Raw genomic sequence first — 13939 nt, forward strand, 5'->3', positions numbered from 1 at the left:
ATTTTAGCGCTGCGTGTAGCACACCGCTACATGGTCAGTATTTAATTAATATGTTTTTTATGTTAGTTTGTTAGTTTTTGAAATGTAAATCTAAATTTGAAGATTATGGTGATCTTGTACAATCTAAATAAGACGTTGTGGCGGGCGACCCATTTCCTGACACATCCGAACCGGCTCACAATTAGCCAGCGTTCAGGCTAAGGGAGATAGCCTACGGGGGTTTGTGAGTACGTGTCTTTTGCAGCATCCGCGCCCATGGGGGGCGGGTTGAGGGAGGCTTAAAAGCAAGGCTGTTTAGTTCGAATAAAGCTATCTTTGACTGCAGTTTACTGACTGCGTGTAGCAACCGCTACAACGTGTTTTTATCGCTGGCTGTCCAGAGGGGAGGTGCTGAAACGCTTTGTCGCGCGTCTGGAAGAAGTGAAAACTTTCCTGGGCAGCAAAGGGCTCAACTTTCCTGAGCTGGAACAGCCAGAGTGGCTGGAAAAGCTACACTTCATGGTAGACATGACAGCGCACCTGAACACGCTGAACACAGCTCTTCAACGGGGTAAGGACGTACAGCCCTGCACATGTTGGGGGATGTTTTGCATTCGAGCGCAAGTTGACGTTGCTTGCCAGAGATTTACAGAAAGGCACATTGTCTCACTTCCCCAATTTGAGAGAGTTCAAACAATGTCACGACATGATAAATTCGGAGTATTTACATTCTGCAATCATCGCAATGCAAACATCGTTTGGGAAACTCTTCTGTGAGTTCAGAGAGGAAAAAAACACATTATCCTTCCCGGTCACTCCCCTAAGCATCGATCCATCCCTACTGAATACGACTGCATTGTCAGGTGTGAGTCAACCTGAAGAAGTATGATAAATATTTTAATTGCGTATTATTTTACGTATATTCATATGTTTTCATTGTTCAGTGAAATAGTCCTTTTATTTTTCAGGTTGACAGCTGGCTGACGTTATTTTTGGTTTGCTGCTGGCGGCAAATTTAAGTTTGGCGTTTTTCATAAATACAAGAAGGACTCAAATAGACGTTGAGTATTTTACTTAAAAGTAACCTTCAACCCAACGTCTTTTTTTCGGAGTTCAAAATGTTTTTGTTGCATGCAGAAATGTAATTTCGTTTTCTCTGCAGGAGTTCATCAATTTCATAAATGCAACACATTATAGTTTATTTATACATAGCATAAAGGCAAAACAAAACGTTGTATGCAGTGTTATTTCATTTTAAATGTCAAACGGGTTTTGCGGCTCCCAGTGTTTTCTTTTCTGTGGGAAACGGGTCCAAGTGGCTCTTTCAGTGGTAAAGGTTGCTGACCCCTGCTCTAGGCTCAGATAAGACTGAATGTTTAAACAAAACCCAATTCTCAGCAACAAAAGCAGACAAGCTCAAACTAAGTGAAGCAAACCTCTGGCTTTGTTCTTTTCTCCCTCCCTAACAGTGATAGAGATCACATACAAAATCAGTTCCAGGCTCAATGCAGAAATGTGGATACTGTTAGGAATGGGAAGCATTTGGTTTAAATCAGCTCTCCGTCACCAAACTCATCCAGCAAAGAGATGGAGTCAGCTTGTCTGTGCTCTACGAAATAAAGGCATTCTGGTGTGGTGCTGGTAATCTAACAGACAGCATCTCAAATCCCATTGGGAGCTAATATCCAATTGAATATTGGTCACAGAGCTGCTGGGCCTTTAATTAATGGTGGGAGTAAGGTTTTCTGACTCTTTTTTTAATCTCAAGTAGACCCTGCTTTCTGCCCAGATTGGGATGAGCTTCAAGTCACCTCCTCCCTCTCCCCCCTCTCACAAAAGACACAGCGAGTGGCCAAAACATCAAGAAGCTTGTAAATTGAAATGGAAAGCATTCCTCCTGTGAATAGGACATGTTTAACTCACATTTTACTTCAGTGCCAAGCACTGTTCTCCACTATGGGAAGCACTCTGCCTACATAAGAAATTTAAAAGACCCAATGCTGACTGACTGCCGCATAAATCAGGACCAGCTACCTGGGGCAAAGTAAAATGAGTATTTTTTAGCTCTTCATTGGAACAGCGAACATTCAGAGGTGTGGCCAGCCAAGCAGAGAGGAAACAGCATCACACACAAAATGCTGGAGGAACTCAGCAGGCAAAGCAGCATCTAGGGAAAAGAGTAAACAGTCGAAGTTTCGGGCCAAAACCTCGACTATACATTTTTCCACAGATTCTGCCTGGCCTGCTGAGTTCCACAAGCATTTTGTGTGGGTCTTGCTCCGATTTCCAGCATCTGCAGATTTTCTCTTGTTTGAGGAAACGCCATGTTCGGAATGCTGACAGTCTCTTCACTACACAGTCACACTGCTTGGGTACCCTGGGACTTCCTTATGCAATACTAGCTGCCCTTTAGACTGCTCTGCTAGCCTCAAGCAGTGGCAGATGCAAGTTAAGACCTTGTCTAGGTCAGTATAAAAGACAATTGCACAGTTTCTTGTATGGTCACAGGAAAAATGGGACTCCTGGGAGGTGCCAACCACTGCCAAAGCAAAATTAGCCATAGTGGACTGGAGCTGTGATACAATACACAAGAGCTGTGACTGAAGAGGCAAGGCCAAACAACACCTGCCAATGCTTGAGGATGGGCCAAGGATGGTTGGTTGAACTACTCACTGATTTATAGGAATGGTTGTTTGTTAAATAGATGCATCAGAAAAAGACCACAAACAGTTCCCAATAACACAGGAAAAACACATACTCCTCAAAGAGGTAAAATAATCTAACTTAAAAAGTGAATTTCCTCATTGACTGATGAAGAAAGTTGGCCTCAGTGAAAATCTTGTCAGGTTTTGTATAGACAATACCAACACAGTTATTTTGCATTTCTAAACAAGTGCAGCGCCATGATAACATAGCAGTTAGTGTAACTCAATTACAGCTCAGGGCGTCAGGAGCTCGGAGTTCAGTTCTGTAAGATGTTTGTACACCCTCCCCATGAACGCCCAAAGACGTACTGGTCAATAGGTTAATTGGTCATTGTAAATGGTCCTATCATTAGGCTAGGGTTATATAGATAGGCTGCTGGCCAGTGTGGCTTGTTAGGCCAAAAAGACCCATTCCACGCTGTATCTCTAAATAAATATTAAAAGTTAGGAAAGGCCATGTATGGTAAAAAAATACAGATCGAAGTAGGGAGTTAGAAACAGCACGCATATTGTATTGTTTTCAAACTGTCTACAGCCAGCAGACAACTTGATTTCCACTTAACCTGGAGTGTTTTGCAGTGGAGGTTTATAATTACTTTCACATTTGCACTATTAATAAAGAAATTGAAGGAATCTACAAGTCTGAATGTATTCTGGGACATTGTCACATAAACTTCCCACCAGTATTTGAAAGAATTTTATTTTTGAGATAGTAAATGCATCTTTCTGCTGGTAAACAGGTAGCCATCTTTCTGAAGACAAAACTATTGAGGAAAAAAAGAATCATTGGTGATCAAAGCTGCACTGCAAAACCATATCCTTCAAGAATACTTATTGGAATGGAGGCTGCAAACCTTGTCGGACACGAATGCCCTTCAGGATAGCGGCACTGCAAAACGTGCAGCTGATGCACTGCTCCAGGTTCGACTCTGAGCTCCAGCTGCAACCATGAGAGGTCAGAGAATTTTGCCCTTGTCACAGAGGGACTCCTTGGGGCTGTGTCCCACGCTGAATGTTCATCAACGACCTTCCATCGCAAGGTCAAATATGAGATGCTGGATGATGACTGCACAAGTTCAATCCACTTGCAGTTCTTGCAAGATTAACACTACCCAGGACAAAGTAGCCCTCTGGTGGTCACCCCATAGACCCTTCTACAAACACCTTACAGCTGCAACAAGCACCCTATCCTCTACAAATGAACTTCACTTGTTCGCCACAGCTACACTGAGGGCATCTAAACCAACGGCTCTAACAGCAAGGTAGGTGGGGTCATTGGCACAAGGAAGCAGCACCATTTCTACATTCTCCTCAGAGATGCACAAAACACTGACTGGGAAAGATACATGTTGCCTCGTTATTACTGAAATCTTGGAATTCCAACATTGTAAGAGCCCTGTTGCAAATGTTCAAGGCAATAGCTCAGCACTACTACCTCAAAGGCAATTAAAGCCAACACCCATAGCTTATGAATAAGTACATTAAAACACACAGTAATCAGATTGACAAATAACAGGAAGCTCACGCCCAGATTAAGTCCTGCGATCACATGCAAGCAAAGGTCACGTGGTTGCAAAGCCGGCAGCAGCTATGTAAAGTCTACGTGTTTAAAAGGCCACAGCCTCCAAATGACTGTTTTATACCAGCTCATTAAAATAGTCAGCTCCTGAAATACAAGCTAAAGCGAAAAAGAAAGCTGATACAAAGCAATGTCATTAAAATAACTGTATCTGCAGAATATGGGTAATAACTCTGCTGCAGGGTGCCACTTGGTCATCCAGTAACCTGAATAGGTTAGTCACAAACACAAGAAAATCTTGGTGGCCACCCATTTCAATTCTACTTCCCATTCCCACACTGACAAGTCAGTCCATGACCTCCTCTACTGCTGCACTTTGGTTGGAGAAGCAACACCATATATTCCATCTGGGTAGCCTCCAACCTGATGGCATGAACATTGTTCTCTTGAACTTCTGATAATTGCCCCTCTCCCTTCACTATCCCCACTCCCATTTCCCTCTCCCATCCATCATCTCCCTCTGGTGCTCCCCCACCCTTCCTTTTCTTCCATGGTCTTTTACTCTCTTCTGTCAGATTCTCCCTCCTCCAGTCCTTTATCTCTTTCACCAATCAACTCTCCAGTTCTTTACCTCACCCCAATCCCTCTCCCGGTTTCACCTATCACCTACCACCTTGTATTTCTTGCTCCCCTCTCCCACCTTCTTACTCTGACTTCATCTTTTTTTCCAGTTCTGATGAAGGGTCTCAGCCCAAAGTGTTGACTGTTTATTCCTTTCCTCAGAAGCAGCCTGACCTGCTGTAATCCTCCAGCATTTTGTGTGTATTGCCCTGAATATGTTAGTGCTAATTACCCAATAATGACAACTCAAAATCCTTTCTTCTACTAACACCAACTACCAATTCCTTTTGAATACACATGTCCAATTATGGACACCAACTCAAATCCTCCACCTCTGCTGACATGCTTAAAAACTGACTAGGACTGTCAAATCAAACTGTCGGTAATCTTCATTTAATGGGAATGATAAGCAATGTTGTTTTCTAATTGTACAGTGTGGCATCCGTTAGTCTCGCCAGGCCATGGATCTGTGCCCTCTCCAGGGCGCAGGCCTGGGCAAGGTTGTATGGGAGACCAGCAGTTGCCCATGCAGTGAGTCTCCCCTCTCCACACTACTACTGTTGTCCAAGGGAAGGGCAAGGGCCGATACAGCTTAATTGTACAGTAACTTTTCCTCATGCTCAATCATTCGTCCATTAAATTCCAAATCAATTGGAAAATGCTTCACCTCACTGCTACAATTTAAAATTTGTGTTCAACCTCTCTTCACTTCTTCCAGTCCCACAATTCATCCAATTTCAGTCCCTGGATCTATTGTTTGTCCCAACATTAGCTACCACCGCGCAGCCTAACATCAAATGGCTTACTTACATTCTTCAGTAATATTGCATTTTAAGAATAGTTTTGTTTTGATGTATCACTGCAAATGGAGAGGAGTGAGGGAGCCAGATCATTGAGTTGAAATCTAGACCTGCCACACATCAGACTCCAGCAGCTGTGACAGGCTTGACCAACTCTCACTTCTGTCAAGTATCATTTTTCGCCACTAAAATATATAATTAACACTTTAACTTTAAATCTCATTATAACAATTGACAACTCTATTGTTAGATGAAAGGAAAATTACTGATAGGCATAGAAAAGTATAGCACAAAAAACAGGCCCTTCATCCCCTCTAGTCCAAGCCAAGCCATCTAAGGTGCCTACGTCAATTGACCTGCTCTGCGACCATAGCCCTCCATACCCCTACCATCCAAGTAACTATCCAGACTTCGCCTAAGTGTTGAAATCGAGCTTGCATGCACCACTTGTGCTGGTAGATCGTTCCAAACTCACACCACCCTCTAAGTAAAGGAGGTTCCCTCAAGTTCTCCTTAAACTTTTTAATCTTTCACCCTTAACCCATGACTTCTGGTTGTAGTCCCACCCAACTTCAGTGGAAAAAGCCTTCATGCATTTGCCCCATCTATATTCCTCATAATTTTGTATACCTCCTGTCAATCCTCTACGCTCCAAAATAGGTTAGGAATAAAGTCCTAACCTATTCAATAATGTGCAATAATTTGCTGTTGAGATGAGTAAAGGAGAGAAAGCAGCCCAGCGGTAGCAGTCTCTTGAGGTTCTTGTCTCTTTTATCTGTGCCTTTGAGTCAAGCAGCCTGCTGTTCTTACAATTCATGAGTCAGTGCACAAATCCTTTCAAAATGTATCTGTGAAATGACTGCACATCTGGCTGAACAACATACAGCCAATAATAATCACTGGAAGCAACACATTACTTCATTTTGTGTGTTCAAATGACAAACGTGATACACATAGTGAACGTTACAGCTCCCAGACTCCAAGTTAATGGAACAGCTTCATTCAAGAGGATTAAATAACAGAACGCAGTTTTCAGAACTTACAGCACCTCATTCCAAAATATGGACACCATAAAATCTTACTAAAGCCCCTTTTGTTACAGATGTATTTGGGAAACGCATCATATTTCACATCACTCTCAACATCCAACGAGAAATTAAATGAAATTAAGTGTGCAGCTTTGATACATGTGAGCCATAATTGGTATTTGAGTAAAATGCTATTTCTTTTAAAGGTTTGCCAGATGACAGTCTTGACAAGGTTTGAGTTTTTAAAAAATGCCTACATATAAACTTATTTGGGTGGAAAACTAACTGCTCGATAACGTGAAGTATTCTGCTGGCACATCAGCTGCTGGAGTTAAGATCATAATAATCCTTCACAAATCTCTTACTTGTTCAAAAATGCAATAATAAGCATCTTTACATCCATAACACATGAAAATTATTGAAACCAGATCACCAGAGCAAATTGCTTGGGACAGGCCTACAAGTAAGATTGCATTGGGAAGAAATGTTACTCAGACACCTTGCTCAGCCTTTCAGCATACTAAACCCCCCAAATGCAGCTACCATTGATATCATAACTTAGTGCAGGGCAAGATTTGCACTAAAAGATCTGGGAGCCCATTCCCTGCTTTGGAGCGAGGGGTGGAAGAGGCTCAATAGTAATCTTAAATGTTACTTGTATCAGTTGTACACTACACTTACACATTTCAATCTCACATTCTTTCTAAACACTTTGATTTACTCTTTCCTTTCTGTTTGCTATATCTATTTGCCTGTTGAGACACAGTGCAGAATAGGCTCTTCTGACCTTCAACCCACATCACCCAGTAATCCCCAATTTAATCGTAGTCTAATAACGGGAAAATTTACAATGATCAATTAACCTGCCAACCAGTAATATCTTTGAACTGAGAGAGAAAACTGGAGCACCTGGAGGAAACCCATGTGGTCTCGGGGAGAACATACGAACTCATTACAGGCAGTGCTGAGAATTAAACCCAAGTCACTGGTAATGCAAAGCGGTGTGCTGATCACTACACTACTCTTTCTTCCTAACTTAGGATACAGGATTTAATTGGCAATAATTTTGATAAAATAAAATGAAAGTTAGGCTTTAACTATTATAATTTTCAGAACAGCACAAAATTAAGTACATAGGCCGAGACAATGCACAATTATAAGTTTTATGTAATACTATGACTACTTTGCACTACAATGGACTTTAGCTCAAAAATACAACTGCAGATGCTGTGGATCAAAGAATACATACACAATGCTGGAAGAACTCAGCAGGTCAGGCAGCATCTGTGAGAAAAGAGTAGCTAACGCCCACTCCTGATGAAGGGTCTCGGCCTGAAACGTTGGCTACTCTTTTCTCATGGATGCTGCCTGACCTGCTGAGTTCTTCCAGTGTTGTGTACATATTAATGGACTTTAGCTTATGTTCTAATAGTGTCTTTCATGTATAATTTATATTTTTCTTATAAATGTTGCATCTCCAATATTATGTGCTTGTGAACCTGCTGCAAGTACATTTTTCACTGCACCTGTACATAAGATATTAAACTCAATTTGACTATAAAAAGCAAATAATACTCGTTTCAATTTATTGCTTCCAGCCAGTAATATTACATATGAAATATAAATAAAATACAAAAACAAACATTTTCATTAGCGGCTGAGTACATACATGAACCTTAAACCTAACATTGCAATTTGTTAGTTGGTCAGTGCAGGGTGAAACTGAGATGCTGATGATTAAAAATAAAACCCTGCCAGTCTTACTCATAACTCAGCCCTATGACTAGTGACCTATTTCATCACTGTGCACTGCCTCCAAAGCTAAAGCACTTTTTTCATTTCTTGCTGACCTGAACTCAACCCACGCACAAGCTGGGATTAATGAGAACTCGTCCCAAAACTACAGGGGCAGTCTGACAAGAGGTGAACCTCAGACTCTGCAAAACCTGGGCACTGAACAGAGTCCTCAAGGTGTGGCCACAACTGTTTGAAAGCCAATTCGCCACTTAAGGTATGTCTGACCCAAGTTCTGCACTGTGTGGTCATGCTCTGTCTGAATTGCATACTATTATTTTGACTCAGTTGTACTTTGGCTTCAGTTGAAAATGAATTGGCACTGAGTGAACTACAGCTTAGTTTCTTGGCATGTTCAGTCAGATTCTTATTCTACAAGTGCTACTAAAAGGTTACATTATTTCACTTTATCATAATTGCTGTAATTTACTAAACAATTTTTTAAAAACCATTAGCTGTTGGATCAATAAACTTTTCTCAGGCTCCCAGCTGGGTACAGGTACCGACAGCAGAGTTTTGTTTTTGAAACTTGGGTTAAAATCTATACCCGTACCTGGATAGAAGCCTGAGAAGAGTTTATTCATCATATATGCCGGGAAAGTACTAGATCCTTTTTCAGTATTGGATCAATTCGAATAGTCTAATTGTCTTTGACTACTGAACGTTTTTATAAGTGGTTCATAAACCTACCAGGAGTGGGATCTCGTCAATATGCTACTGAAACTCACATGCCTTTGAGCTTATTCTGCTTCACAGGATACCTCAGGGAATGTTCAGGCTTCCAAATCTGAGAAATTCTAGGTGGGCTGCACAGAACGTCTTGGAGACCCTGAAGGAGGCAGTGATGGTGGATACTGTTGGATGATCCGGAGAAGAACATCAAAGTCATTTGGTCAAACACTTCATTGATGGAACTCTCAAACAAACAAGACCTTGTTCAGCTGTTGGCAAGAACCCTCCCCATCAGATCGCTCTTACACAGCCAGACTCTCAATACACTGCCTTCAAAATAGCTAGGATGCATCTCAGAGTCCATCTCCAAGGTGGCCTGGAAAGAAATTCAGTGGCCTTTGTCAAGGAGCTGTCAGAACAGCTGGTAAATATAGGTCTCTTTTTTCCACGGGTTGTATCCAGTGATACATACCGAGACAAACACCAAAACAACTCAGTGGAAAACACATTTCATTCTGCCCGAAACTTACTGGTCTTCCAGTACAAAAATCAAGTCAAGTCACTTTTATTGTCATTTCGACCATAACTGCTGGTACAATACACAGTAAAAATGAGACAACATTTTTCTGGACCATGGTGTTACATGACACAGTGCAAAAACTAAACTGAACTACGTAAAAAAAAAACATAGAAAACTACACTAGACTACAGACCTACCCAGGACTGCGTAAAGTGCACAAAAACAGTGCAGGCATTACAATAAATAATAAACAGGACAATAGGGCAAGGTGTCAGTCCAGGCTCTGGGTATTGAGGAGTCTGATAGCTTGGGGGAAGAAACTTTTACAATAGTCTGGCCGTGAGAGCCCAAATGCTTCAGAGCCTTTTCCCAGACAGTAGGAGGGAGAAGAGATTGTATGAGGGTGATTGTCTAGAGTCCTTCATAATGCTGTTTCCTTTGCCGATGCAGTGTGTAGTGTAAATATCTGTGATGGAGGGAAGAGAGACCCCGATGATCTTCTCAGCTGACCTCACTATCCGCTGCAGGGTCTTGCGATCCGAGATGGTACAATTTCCGAACCAGGCAGTGATGCAGCTGCTCAGGATGCTCTCAATACAACCCCTGTAGAATGTGATGAGGATGGGGGGGTGGGAGATGGACTTTCCTCAGCCTTCGCATAAAGTAGAGACGCTAAAAATACCTAGAAACAAATGATGCTGGTGGGCCCACTCGCTAACGCCATGATGAACTTTGGTGCAGTCACTGCACAGGTTTTGTGGAGAAAGGCTACTGTTTCAGGCTGTATCAACACAGGGCAATTATGCCATGTTTGAGGAACATTGTAAGGGGATGCATTGAACTGTTCAGTGTAGGGAATAAAAATAATGACATACACCAATTCTATTCTTGTATATTTTATGAATAAAACTTCAGGGCAGACAGAGACTGGAAATAGCACATCTTGGTCCAGAATAATTGGTAGATTGTATTGTTTCCAACTATACATAGGCTAGCCGCAATCAAAAATGCGAAGTTGTAAAGAATAGATTACACTCAAGCTTCTACCAACCAAGCGTACTTATCAGAGAAAGATCATGGAAACGTGAGTCAGTGTCATGCATGGTCACTGGAACCAGCTCGATCGCTGGAAATAGTACCTGCAGCAGGAATATTGGGTAACTTGAAAAGCAGCGTGACTTGCGTTAGATGCAGAACCTCACCACTCCCAAAGCATGTAAGGTGAATTATAAAGGAGAAGCTCTACCAAGCCCATAAAATTCACTTGGTATTGCGCAGAGCAAACACCCCACCCACTATCACAAACTGGTGTCAAAAAAAAGCAGCAAGAAGTCAACACCTAAAATTTGTGATACCAAAATATAAACAGTCAGATTAAAACAGCTAAAAATACTAGCAGCTATTATTTTTCCACAAGTTTGTCTCCTTCACTGAAAGCCTGGGCCGAGGGAATTCTTAGTGAAACACAATGTTAACAAGGCCAAGAATAATCCTACAATATCTTGTTTAAAACCACAATAAGCAAGCAATAGTTGGGTGTATAGTGCTTCAGCAACGAAAAGCAAGGCGTGGCTGCTCTTTCAAAAGATATTCGCCTACTCTTGGGTGAAATACTGCTACTGATAAACAAACTCTGATGAATATACCATCTACTCAAGTGAGACAGGACCTTGTCAGAACTCTACAGTTTCCAAAAACAGCAGTTCTCTCAATACAATAATTATCATATGCGGTTTATGCAGCCTTGTAAAATTTGGTTATACCGCAATGGTTAAATCACTTGACTAGTAATACGGTGGATTCCAGTTAATCGGGACACTCTGGGACCTGTACATTTTGGCCCAGTTAAGTGGCTGCCTCAATAGTGAAAGTTTCGTGTAAATAGTTAAACAGGTATAAAAAAGCCAAACTACCATTTAACTGAACAACAAATTATTTGTTTAAATGAAATACCCAATAAATTAGAACACTACCAATGCTACTACAGTATTATAAAACTCTGAATTAGTTCCTAATAGTTATCAACGAACAAGTTCTTCCGGTATACACTGTGGGGTTTGGGGTGTCCAGGGAGGAATAGCACCTCTGGTGAAGGAACTTGTCGTGTCCATTCTGGGGCAGCTAACTCACCTTCTCTGGATGTGTGGTGAAGAGTATATTATCTGGCTGCCTGCTATGGAAATACCAATGCTCTTGAACGGACCAGTCCATCTGGGTAAAGCCCTCCCCATCATTGAGCATGCCTGCATGGAGTGCTGTTGCAGGAAAGCAGCATACATCAACAGGGAACCCCACCACCTCGGTCATGCTTTCTTCTCACTACTGCCTTCAGGAGGTGCTACAGGAGCCTCATGACTCATTCCAGCAGGTTTGGGAACAGTTATTATCCCTGAACCACCAGGCTCCTGAACCAGAGGGGATAACTTCACTTGCTCCATCACTGAACTGTTCCCACAATCTATGCACACACTTTCAAGGATTCTTCATCTGATCTTCTCAATATTGATTGCTTGTTTATTTATTTATTGTTATTATTTCTGCCTTTTTGTATTTGCACGGTTAGTTGTCCTTTGAACACTGGTTGTCCACGTGTTGGGGTGGTCTTTCATTGATTCTATTATGGTTATTGGAAGTTAGAGTATTTCCACAAGAAAATGAATCTCAGGGTTGTATACAGTGCCATACATGTACTTTGATAATAAATTTATTTGAACTTTAGGAAAAGTTATTTCCTTTTTAACACAAATAATGAAGTTTATCAAAACTTACCAAGGAAACCACATCCTTCTCCAGCTCCTTTGTTCTGAGCTCCCACCCTTACACGTTTCTCTTACGTATTTGAATATTCTGATTACTTATCATGTAATTTTGTATTATTGTTTAAAATGACTGAGCAAGGATTCCAAACCAAGGTCACGATTGGGCCAAGATTTGGTTAAAGTATTAATCAGCATTTTTTTTTTAAACTTAGATCTGACATTTTGTTAATGTTCTCACCTCAGAAGTTTACTCACACAGGTGCTTGTTGCCTTCCATCACCTTTCCCACTCCTCACTGGAAGGTTTGGAGGAAGAAGCATCAAAGCCAATTCTGGTATCAGAATTATTTTGCTCATGAGCAGGACTGTGAATGACGTCTGGCAAAGCCAATTTTCATCTGTGAGTACCAACTTGTATTTCTAATCATTCTATGTCTATGGGATATTAAACATTTGACCCTCAAAGGTTAATTCCAGCAAGGCCAAATAATATTCCAATGACTTTAGTGAGGAGTAAATCAGCTAATAAGTAAAACAACAGTGGGAGCTATTGATCACAGAACTACTCTACAACAACTCCACTTATCTTCTCCCCAATTATTATGTCGGAAGCACCATTGTGGTCCTGAATTGAGTACACAATTAACCATCCACATTACCAGCTAATTACTGGCTCAAGTAGAGTAGCTTTGTCCACCTCAAGTAAGCTTGGTACCAAAATAACCAGCAGGATTTAAAATCTTAATCTCAAAAGATGTCTAAGCTCCAGAGAAACCAGCCCAAGGAGATCTTTCCTGCACATTATTGGATTCCTGACTCTTTGGGAAATTTGGTTGCATACTCTTGGAACATTAATAGCACAACACATCCACTAATCTGTCCTTTAAAAACATTTTTCATCTGCATTGAAAGACAAGAAGCTACCCAACCTGCTGAGACTACCAGCAAGTATGATGAGAGAAAGAGTTAACATTTAAGGGTTGTTCACCTTTTATAAGAACTGGGCTAAATTAAACTGCATTATTTTAATAAATAATTACACTGGATTCTTGAAAACTTGCTTAAATCAAGTGTTGAGGCTGAGAGAAAAACAGAGCTGGAGGAGAGAACTGACTGCAACTTGGTTGACCTTCAACCAGTAAATACAAAATATTTAACATCCTCTACGCACATCCAGTTAGTTATATATAGTGATTAGCCAAAACATCAATTTACTACAGTCCCAGGAGATGCAGCTATTCCAAGACACACTTCCTGCCAACATATTTTCACTGAACACACAAGTATAACTTATTTTTGAAACCACTTCAATGATTTTAAAACACATTTAAATTCTTGAGAATGGAGAAAATAATTCTTAGAAAGTTATCTTTACATGAAACAGAACAATATTGGTTCTATTTATCCTATACTAAAATATTGAGGTTATGGTAACATAGTATTGACAGAATTTTTTTTTAAATCTCATCATTACTGGAAAAATTTGAAAGCAAGCTTTAGTGTATTTATTGGCTAAATCCCTCTTGGGAGCTCCATCAAACCA

General features: G+C 41.0%; 1 protein-coding gene and 1 long non-coding RNA gene across 2 annotated transcripts in view; one reads left to right on the forward strand and one right to left on the reverse strand.

Moving 5' to 3' along the window:
• Nucleotides 1-13939, reverse strand: part of tprn (taperin) — a 70768-nt gene that overhangs the window by 24244 nt on the left and 32585 nt on the right. The window lies entirely within an intron of this gene.
• On the forward strand, nucleotides 959-13691 carry LOC132407618 (uncharacterized). The gene is made up of 3 exons (XR_009516538.1): nucleotides 959-1039; nucleotides 3425-8663; nucleotides 12657-13691. It is a non-coding gene; the product is annotated as an uncharacterized LOC132407618 (long non-coding RNA).

Source organism: Hypanus sabinus, chromosome 18, assembly GCF_030144855.1.
Source record: "Hypanus sabinus isolate sHypSab1 chromosome 18, sHypSab1.hap1, whole genome shotgun sequence".
NCBI lineage: Eukaryota > Metazoa > Chordata > Chondrichthyes > Myliobatiformes > Dasyatidae > Hypanus > Hypanus sabinus.